Raw genomic sequence first — 11,019 nt, forward strand, 5'->3', positions numbered from 1 at the left:
TTTTGACAAACACACCATATTTAAGCAGGCAGTTAACATTAGAGGAAGCCAGGTAAAGGAAAAATAGGAACTCAGTACTATCTTTGCAACTTTTCTGTAAATCTGAAATTATTCCAATATGAAAAGTTATCAAGGAAAGGAAAGGAAAGAGGAAAGGAAAAAGGAAAGGAAAAGAATGGAACGGAACTCAGGAAAGAACCTGACACACAGTAAATGTTAATAAATGCTATCTGTTAAATTATTAGTAACTACGACAGCTTACTTAAATTGGAACAAAAAACATACCAACCTACCATATTTATTTTCAAAGAAGGACTGTGCAGAGACATGAGATGTATGCCAATGGGAAGAAATGTTCTTGCCTTTACAAAATCCAGGAAGTAAACTGTCTACCAGTTGATCAATCTGTCCAATTTTTAATTCAGATAATCCAAGGTCTCTTAAATTAAGTACAGGCTGTAAAAGATTGAGTCAACAAAGTTAGCATTATTATCAAGATATTTAACTTAAAGAGTTCTTGTTAGTTGAAAAATTATGGATTTAAAAAAAATCTAACAAAGGTATTGATTCCTCTTTTCTTTCTAATATTTAAAAACTAAATTGAAAAAAAAAATAAATTGGTGCAAATATTTTTTTTACACATTTTATTTATTTATTTGTCAGAGAAGAGAGAGAGAGCACAAGCAGGGGGAGCAGCAGGCAAAGGGAGAAGCAGGCTCCCCGCTGAGCAAGGAGCCAGAAGTGGGACTCCATCCCAGGACCCTGGGATCATGACCTGAGCCAAAGGCAGACGCTTAACCCACGGAGCCACCCAGGTGTCCCTGGTGCAAATATTTTTATAGTTCTAGTTTTATGGAGGTCAGTCATGTGGGGTTTGATAAAGATTAAAAATATTTTCCAAATAGTGTCTCTAAGTTATGGACATTTAAAGCTTCCTTCAGTTTCTTTTTTTTTTTTTTTTAAAGATTTTATTTATTTATTTGAGACAGAGAGAATGAGAGACAGAGAGCATGAGAGGGAGGAGGGTCAGAGGGAGGAGCAGGGAGCCCGATGCGGGACTCGATCCCGGGACTCCAGGATCATGACCTGAGCCGAAGGCAGTCGCTTAACCAACTGAGCCACCCAGGTGCCCCTAAAGCTTCCTTCAGTTTCTAATGTCCATAAACCAAAACCCATTTGATTAAAAAAAAAAAAAGGGTATGATATTATCAGAACCAAGCCCTGAACATCTCACTCCTCTGGTTTCAGTGCTGAGATCCTTCTTTGAACTGAGAGGTTCTATATTACCCATATCTAACTTCTAATAAGGAGGAAAACTGAACAAAGTAAAAAATGTGTGAAAACCAGGCAAGCAAATACACTCACATTAAAACAGTTCTAAACTAACTACAAATAGGATAGAAGTGAGTTATTTTCTTGTCCACAGGAGCTGTCAGGCAGACATGAAAGACAAATAAAAATAAGCCCCAGACAGCTAAAAGTTCAAGCAAGGGAAGCAAAAATAAACAGAACAAGTATCAGCTTCTGAAGACTGATGTGAAGTTAGATCCATAAAATTTCACACACAAAAAAATGAAGTTAGATCCATGGATTATATAGCTTTGGACTGATGTCCAGGGGTTTCTCACTTACTAGCTTTGTGAAAAATCATTCGTAATCTTAGAATCAATTTCCTCATTAGTAAAATGCCTATGAAACATGCCCTGCCTATTTCACAACAAGATGGTATGGATCAATGGAAAAGATCATGCCATGCTCATCTGACATCCTAACACAAAGACAAGGATAGTTAAAGCATGATGAAATAAAATATTTAAAAGAGCTCTTTATTAAAAACTACACAATGTAAAGCATATTATTAAAATGAAAACTGCAGGACTACAATACTCAAAAGCTACTTTTCAAAAGTTTTTTTTTTTTTTAAGATTTTATTTATTTGACAGAGAGAGACACAGAGAGAGAGGGAACACAAGCAGGGAGAGTGGGAGAGAGAGAAGCAGTTTTCCGCTGAGCAGAGAGCCCGATGTGGGGCTCGATCCCAGGACCTTGGGACCATGACCTGAGCCGAAGGCAGACGCTTAACAACTGAGCCACCCAGGCGCCCTCAAAAGTTATCTTTTATTATTTTTTTTAAGTAGGCTCCACACCCAGCATGGAGTCCAACATGGAGACTAACGCAGGGCTTGAACTCGCGACCCTAAAATCAAGACCTGATTCAGCTCTGATCAAGAGTCAGATGCTTAACCGAAGGGGCCACCCAGGCGCCCTTCAAAAGCTATCTTTTAAAATGGGAAGCCAAAACGTCTATTTACAATACAAAGACTTCAAAAGGGAAATGCAGATTCTTAACTTAAAATTATTTCCCTTTCTTACTGGCTGTCAGGTCCTTGGAATGTAAAGAGAAATAAGGTACATGTAAGCACAGCAATTATCATACAACATAATAACTGCTATTACAAAGATATTTAAAACAAAAGTGGTAAGAGAACAGAGAGCAACTAATTTCCTAAGTCAGATACAGCTGCACTGAGGTAACACCTACTTTGCAAAATGATGGGAAGCCTTGGGGTAAGGGACAAACAAATATCATCAAAGCACCTGGAATGTTTCAGATGTTGTCCAAAGATTAGTGATGGAAGAATGAACTAGATGGGCAATGCTCAAATTGTAAAGAGGCTTGTCTGAATTTAATTCTATAGCTAATATGATCAGTTTTGTTTTATTGCAAGAAAATACAAGATAAAGATAGTAAACTGGATAAAAAATGGCTGATGGAACAAGAGAAAAATGGTACGAGCCTGAACCAAGCCCTAACTAAAAATAACAAATTACAGACAATAGACATACGAAAAAACCAATAGAGGATTGACAGGAAGAAGGGTTCTGAATGAACAATCTAGTTAATCAATTTATTGTCTCCTAGCTCCTCTTCATCCTTTCTGTTAGCTCCATGAACAATGATCTGGGCTCTTTAAATATTTTTTCTTTGCCAGCTGGGACAATGTTAAGCTTTGTCAGTAAAGAGCACTGGAGACTCTGTAAGAGCAAAGTGTCTTTGTTCCTGGTTCTGGTGTGCTCATTCAGCAGGCTCCTATCTGAAGCAACCATGGTTTCTCTAGCATCTGGCTGCCACTTGTGTACCTTCTCCAAAACTCGGCCCCTACAGTCAACAGCGGCTAGCACTAGCAGCTTTTCAGTAAAGGACATTCCCATGAACAGCTTTCCCTGCTACCAGGAATGGCAGATTTCCAGCAAGTGCAGCGAGCGTGACACCAGTGACTTAGCCACTCAGGGAGCCAAGGCCATACCCTCTTCCAATAAGGTCAAGACCTCAGCCCGCAGGTGAAGAACTCTTCCTGCCATGCTCCATCTCGGATCTAAGAGTATTAGCTACTCCTTAAATCTTCTAGTACCGTGTATTTTAGAGTTTACTTATTACTAGCCAATCCCTAGTTATCCCGATCCCCTAAAAAAATAGGGTTTTAAAAATATTAAACTAAAAAATGACACTAATTTTTAGCATTAAACTTTCACTGTTCAAAAAACTATGTGGTTTCTCTCTCCTGGTTGGAGCCAGACTGCTAAAGAGGGGCTAAATCCACTGTAAGTTCAAATATACTAGAAATGTGAGAATAGCCAAGTTTGGACATCTTAATTTTGAGGTCCCTGAAATTCTCTCCAGAGGGGTATTTTAACAAGGCACTAAATAAATGACTTCAAAGATTTAAAGTGAATTTAGGGTTGGAGATATCTTTGGGAGTTATCAGCATATATATACACACACATAGGTATGTGTGAATATGGGTAACATGACTTGGGAGAATGTGCGTAACAAAAATTAGATCAAGGATAAATGCACAGCACACCAAATATTTAAGGGGCTGGCAACAAAAAAAACCAGCCAGCAAAACAGAAAGAGAAAAACCATCATCAATGTAACATCACTCAATACATGGGAGTATTTTGAAAATAGTGAATGTTCAGCAAGACCAGATGCTAAGGAAATGTTTAAAAAGATGTGGCTTTTTAAAAAGGCCTGAATTTAGCGTGAAGGAATCAACGACTTTAGCAAAATAAGTCTGTAAAATGGTACAAAGTAATAGCCTAACTATGATGAGATGTAGTGTAAGAATAAAAGTTTAGCAAGTACAGTTACAAGTTCAGACTACTATTTCAAGAAGTCTGAAAACAAAAGGAAAATAAGTCAGTAGCTTTTGAAGGAAGTTGAAAGGAAGGTTTTTAAAATTACATTGTGGAATGGATGTTTGGATAAGTAAGACTTGATGAAAGCAAAGCCACCACACAGCAAAGGAGGTGAGAGTAAAGATGAGGTAGGATGCTTAAGGAGAGGGGTGCCTGGGTGGCTCAGCTGATTAAGCGTCTGCCTTTGGCTTGAGTCATGATCCCAGGCTTCTGGGATCGAGCCCCACATCGGGCTCCCTGCTCAGCAGGAAGTCTGCTTCTCCCTCTCCCCACTTGTGCTCTCTCTCGCTCGCCCTGCTCTCTCTCTCTCAAATAAATAAATAAAATCTTTTAAAAGAAAAAAGGATGCTTGGGGTGCCTGGGTGGCTCAGTAATTAAGTGTCTGCTTTCGGCTCAAGTCATGATCCCAGGGTCCTGAGATCCAGGCCCATGTCGGGCTCCCTGCTCAGCGGGAAGTCTGTTTCTCCCTTTCTCACTCCCCCTGCTTGTGACAGCGAGAGAGAAAGAGAGAGAGAGAGCAAGAACACAAGCAGGGGGAGTCGGAGAGGGAGAACAGGCTTCCCGCTGAGCTGGGAGTCTGATGCAGGGCTCATGACCTGAGCGGAAGGCAGAGGCTTAACGCCTGAGCCACCCAGGCGCCGAAAATAAATAAAATCTTAAAAAAACACACAAAAAAAGGATGCTTAAGGAGAAAGAAAAAGTTCTGTAAAGCAATAAAGAACACTCACTAAAGACAAACAACAGGACACCAATTCCGTATCTGAAACCACTAATCATAAGCCCAACACTGGCTTCTAGAGTTTAGCTACTTTTCAAGCCCCTAACCTAGCAATTTCACTTAACGAAATAATCTTCAGTAACACAGACAGTAAAAGTGATGTTGTTTATAGCAATAAAAAATTGGGAACAATATCCAACAATGGGATATCATACAATGAACACTTTGAAGTCATTAAAAATATAGAAAATGGGGGCTCCTGGATGGCCCAGTCGGTTAAGTGTCTGCCTTCCGCTCAGGTCATGATCCCAGGGTCCTGGGATCGAGCCCTGCATCGGGCTCCCTGCTCAGTGTGGAGTCTGCTTCTCCCTCCCCCTGCTTGTGTGCTCTCTCTCTCTCATAAATAAATGAAATCTTTAAAAAATATAAAGAGAGAGAATGTATGGCATAACAAGTCCATAAAAACTATTAAATGAACAAAGCAGAATTTAAGTCAGCATATACAGAATGATCCAATTATAAAATTAAAAAGTACAGGGACGCCAGAGTGGCTCAGTTGGTTAAGCGTCCAACTCTTGATCTTGGCTCCGGTCTCAATCTCATGGTCATGAGTTCAAGCACCACACTGGGCTCCATGTTGGGCCCATATGGAGCCTACTTAAAAAAAAAAGTGTACGAGAAAAAGAGACTTGACATGTAAATACAAAATGTTAATAGCATTATCTCTGGGGAGCAGGATCACAGGAGAATTTTATTTCTTCTACCTATACAGTATTTTCCAAGATTTCTAAAAGGAACAGAATATTGCTATATGTAGCAATTTTGATACATGTATTTTCATCAGGCAGGCTCTCTTGGACTATAATTTGGGACAGGGTTATCACCACAGGAGAAAGACAATGGATTGCCTATAGAAAGAAGCAATAGGAATTAGGTAAATGTTATAAAAGGAAAGTCTAAAGACGTTGAAGAACAAACTTTTCATCTAACTAAAATTTTATCCCAAGACTGACTCCAACCTTCCCAAGAAGTGAACACTTTTTCAACTCCTCCTCTACTATTCTTTGCCATAGCCCCTGATATCAGGACTAAGAACATAAGTTACTTATGGATTAAAGAGGTTTTTAGGAAATTTAACTAGAAATGATAATGTTTTCTATGAAAAATGTATTCTGAGCTACATGCAGCTATCTTACTAATAAACCCTGTAAACACAAAGGTTCCTAGGCTGCGAATTCCCTGTATCCTAGGAAACACTGATTTTGTAATCCTCTGAATACTGAAAGTAGTTTCATAGTGTATGTATTTCACCTTTAGGTACCTATATTCTAACTGTTCAGCTACACTGAACACGCCCATAAGGCAGCAGATGGTAACTTCTTACTATTCCACCTTCCTTGAGACTTGGGAGGTAATTATGGTCAGTTAATTGTGGGTTCACTGCTACTGCTGGAGCAATACAAAATATCTAAATGGTATCACACAACTAGTAATCTAGGAAGTGAATACCAAATACACTTCCACATGAATTTTTTTTTTTTTTAAGGTAGGGTCCATGCCCAACGTAGGGCTCAAACTCACGACCCTGAGGATTAAGAGTCGCCTCCTCTACCAACTGAGCCAGCCAGGCACCACTGCCACAGGAAATTTTTAATAAATGTTAAAAAAATAAGACAAAGTAACTTTTCTATATGTACAATAAAGTCAGAATTAGACATCTTTAATCATAAAGGAGATAAGCTGAAGATAGGAACGACCTTGTCACAAGTACCTAACCATAGAAAGACATTTCAGACATGTTTCCAACATACTAAATCAAAAACACGGTAAAAACTATTTTTAGTTTCTCACACAATCAGGGTAAAAACTATTACCTCATTGCCAGCAGCCTCATGGTCAGGAACTACATCTCGATGGTGGTTTTGCGAAGCTGACACACTGACAGAAATAGATGTGTTTTTTGGTGAATGGAAGGCATTGATGAGGTGACTCAGAGGAACTGTAACCTAAAAGAAGATAAAAGTTGAAATTCAGTAGTGTGCTTTTTAAAATTAAAACAGAGAAAATCTTTTTATTGTCAGGATCTGGGATTTGTAAAATGTAAAACATACACTGTATATCAGGACTATATATTAAAAAATGAAAACACTCAGATGTATTGCTAGCAGGAAAAAACAGGTAAATTCTTCCAGGACAGTACTCTGGCTATATGAATCAAAAGTATTAAAAATATATATTTTATTTCCCATTAATGTAATTTCTAGTAGTTTATTCTAAGGAAACAATCTGAAAAGTGCTTGTATATGCATAGATGACAATTTTCATTAAAACATTTAAAAAGCACTGGAAGAGGGGCGCCTGGGTGGCTCAGTCGTTAAGCGTCTGCTTCGGCTCAGGTCATGATCCCAGGGTCCTGGGATCGAGCCCCGCATCGGGCTCCCTGCTCCGCGGGAAGCCTGCTTCTCCCTCTCCCACTCCCCTGCTTGTGTTTCCTCTCTCACTGTGTCTCTCTCTGTCAAATAAATAAATAAAATCTTAAAAAAAAAAAAAAAAAGCACTGGAAGAGCAGAAATGCCCACCATTAAAAGAGTGGGCTAAATAAATGATACCACCACAAAATGAAGTATTTCAGACTTAAAAAAAAAAAGTAAGCACATATCCAGAATTTTATTCTTCTCAACTTCCTCACTGCACCAACCTGTTCTCATCCTATTCTAAGTCACCATTATCTATATGCAGATTTTCACAATAGCCCTCCTAACTACTCTCCCTGAACCTGCTCTATTAAAAACAAAATCAGGGGCGCCTGGGTGGCTCAGTCTTTAAGCCTCTGCCTTGGGCTCAGGTCATGATCCCAGGGTCCTGGGATCAAGCCCGCATGGGCTCCCTGCTCAGCGGGAGGCCTGCTTCTAACACTCTCCCACTCCCCATGCTTGTGTTCCCTCTCTCACTGTCTGTCAAATAAATAAACAAATCTTTAAAAAAAAAAAGAAAAAGTCAGATCTCATCGCTCCTCTGCTCAAAACCCTCCAATGGCTTCTCTTCCCACTCACAATAAAAGCAGAAGTCCTCAGCACTATGACACAGACAGCCCTCTATGGTTATTACCTCTCCAAATTTATCCACCGCTATGTTCTTCGTTCTCTTTCCTCCTGCCATATTGGCCTCCTTGCTGTTCCTGGAACACACCTAGCAAGCCCTCCCTCAAGGACTTTGCATTGTTTTATTCCCTTTTGTCTAGCCTGCTCTCCGACTTCCTTCAATTCTTAACTCAAATGTCATCTTTTGAGTCTTTTCCCTAGCCAACCTATTTAAAATTTCAACAACCCTCCCCTAAAAAATATTCCTTATCCCTTTTCACTACTCCATTTTCTCTTCTTGACACTTTCAGTATCTAACACACTTTATACCTAATCTACTTGTTTATCTATACGTTGTTTATTTCTCGTTTCTCTCTCTCAACCAATTCTGACACCAGCTGGTTGTCCAACAATCCAAATCTGAAATTAATTACCCAGTGTTACTATAGAACCCATAAGTTAAAGGCTCAGCCCCGGGGTGCCTGGGTGGCTCAGATGGTTAAGTGTCTGCCTTCGGCTCAGGTCATGATCCCAGGGTCCTGGGATCGAGTCCCGCATTGGGCTCCCTGCTAGGCAGGGAGCCTGCTTCTCTCCCTCTGCCTCTGCCTCTCTCTCTCTGACTTTCATGAATAAATAAATTAAAAAAAAAAAAAAAGCTCAGCCCCACAAGTCTGTTCCCATTTCAGATACCAGTCACAAGTCCTAAGCCATTCATACTTCTGATCTACCAGCTATAAATCAGGGTTTCCTCAACCTCCTCCCCAGGTTTGATAATTTGCTAGAACAGCTTATAGAACTAGGGAATATACTTTACATTTACTGGTCTATTAAGGAAGGAAGGAAGGAAGGAAGGAAGGAAGGAAGGAAGGAAGGAAGGAAGGAAGGAAGGAAGGAAGGAGGGAAGGAAGGAAAGGAGGGAGGGAGAAAGTGGGAGAGAGTAAGGAAGGAGAAGAAAATGAGAAAGGAGAGGAGAGGAAAGGAAAGGAAGGGAAGGGAAGGAAGGAAAGGAACGGGGTGCCTGGGTGGCTCAGTAGGTTGAGCATCTGCCTTCAGCTCGGGTCGTGATCTCAGGGTCCTGGGATGAAGCCCTGCATCAGGCTCTCCACTCAGCCGAGAAGTTGGCTTCTCCCTCTCCCTCTCCCTCTGTGATCTCTCTTGCTTTCGTGCTCTCTCAAATAAATAAATAAAATCTTAAAAAAAAAAAAAAAGGTAGGAAGGAAAGGCCAGATGAATAGGCACAGCCACAAGGGTGCAAAAGCACAAGATGTGGAGTGTACCACCCTTCTGCATGGTGAATCTTTGCACTAAATCTCACTGTTGAAGAGTTTCTATAGAGATCAATCCCTAGGCCAGCCCTCCCCTCCCAAAACCTAGGGGGTTAGGCCTGAGAGTTCCCATCTTCTAATCACTAGGTCTTTCAGGTGACCAGCTCAGCCCTGAGGCTGTCTAAAGACCCTATCCTAAGTCACCTCCTAAGCGTAATTCCAGGTGTGATCCAAAGGGGTGCCTTAAGACACTCCTATCACATAGGAAATTCCAAGGGTTTCAGGAGCTTCATGCCAAGAAATGGAAACAAAGACCAAATATTTACTTTTTATTATATACCAGTCTCCCACCAAAATGTTAAGTCTGATGTGGCAAGGGATTTTTTTCTCTACTCTATTTTACTTTATTTATATAATTATTTAATGTAAAACTGTTAACAGAAAGAGTTAGGTGTCCCTGGAAAAAAGACATAACTTTCTTGACATAAGGCCCCCGAGCCATCTTATGAAAGAATATAAGAACAGCCACTATCAGGCCCGGAGTCTAATCTTTAATCTCATCAGGGACAATAAATCCGTGGTAAAGCTCCCAGAGTTCAAAAGTGAAGACTGACCTTCTTGAGTTATGTTTGCAGGATCTAAATCCCTTTAACCCTCAGATATTGAACTAACTGGAGCCAGAAAACTGATGATACTATCCTTTGCTTGCCCTTGTGACTCTGACCTGGACTCAGTCACTTTAAGATGACTTTTGCCCCAATTCCATGATGTATTCCCCATTCCACAAGCCTCGTCATGAATATGCATGAACCCTTACCCTAAAACTTTCCCAATTTTGTTATTCAGGGAGACACTGCTTTGGGAAAGATGCCTAATGTTCTCCTTTACTTGCTGCAAGTAAAACCTTCCCTTTTCCCATTCTTTGGCTTGGTTGTGTCTCTTGGTTTGACATTCACCAAGAGACAAACCCAGTTTTCAGTAACAAAATGTTTTTACACAATACTCACATAACTTACATACTTTAGATTTTTTTTTATTTTATCCATACTGTATCCCAGTGCAACAATAATGCACACACAGTAGATGCCAAATAAATATTTCTTGCGTAAATGAATAAATTAAGTGGGTTCTTACCATACAGGCATACCTCATTTTATTGTGCTTCACTTTATTGCACTTTGCAAATACTGCATTTTTTTTATAAATTGAAGGTTTGTGGTCACACTGCATCAAGCAAGTCTTTTGGCACCATTTTTCCAGTAGCATTTGCCCACTTCATGTCTCTTTGTCACATTTTGGTAATTCTCACAATATTTCAAACTTTTTCATTATTATTATATTCATTACGGTTACCTATGATTAGTGATCTTTGTTGTTAATACTGTAGTTGTTTTGGGATGCCACGAACCACACCTATATAAGACACTGAGCTTAATCAGTAACTGTATTCTGACTGCTCTACCAATGGGCCCTTCCCATCCCTCTCCCTCTCCTTGGGCTTTCCCATTCTCTGAAACACAATATTGAAATCGGGGCAATTAATAACCCTACAATAGCATTTAAGTGTTCAAGTGAAAGGAAGAGTCACACTTCTCTCACTTTCAATCAAAATCCAGACATGATTAAGCCTGATAAGGAAAGCATGTCAAAAGCCAAGATAGCCTAAAAGCTAGGCCTCTTGTACTTTGCCAAGTTGTACAAGCAAAAGAAAAGTTCTTGAAGGAAATTAAAAGTGCTATTCTAGTGAACACAC

The 11,019-nt window shown here is 39.9% G+C and overlaps 1 protein-coding gene across 1 annotated transcript in view; it reads right to left on the reverse strand.

Moving 5' to 3' along the window:
* RAD52 (RAD52 homolog, DNA repair protein) overlaps nt 1-6,947 on the reverse strand; it is a 69,969-nt gene extending 63,022 nt beyond the window's left edge. Inside the window, exons 1-2 of the mRNA XM_064591730.1 lie at nt 6,796-6,947; nt 294-456 (exon numbers count right to left, since the gene is read on the reverse strand). The gene's annotated coding sequence lies outside the window, so the exon portion shown is untranslated. The remainder of the gene's footprint in view (nt 1-293; nt 457-6,795) is intronic.
* Nucleotides 6,948-11,019: the final 4,072 nt, after the last annotated feature.

The sequence above is a fragment of the Mirounga angustirostris genome, unplaced genomic scaffold (assembly GCF_029215605.1).
Source record: "Mirounga angustirostris isolate CCGP_5_RB_7025 unplaced genomic scaffold, mMirAng1.0.hap1 SCAF_5, whole genome shotgun sequence".
Taxonomy (NCBI): domain Eukaryota; kingdom Metazoa; phylum Chordata; class Mammalia; order Carnivora; family Phocidae; genus Mirounga; species Mirounga angustirostris.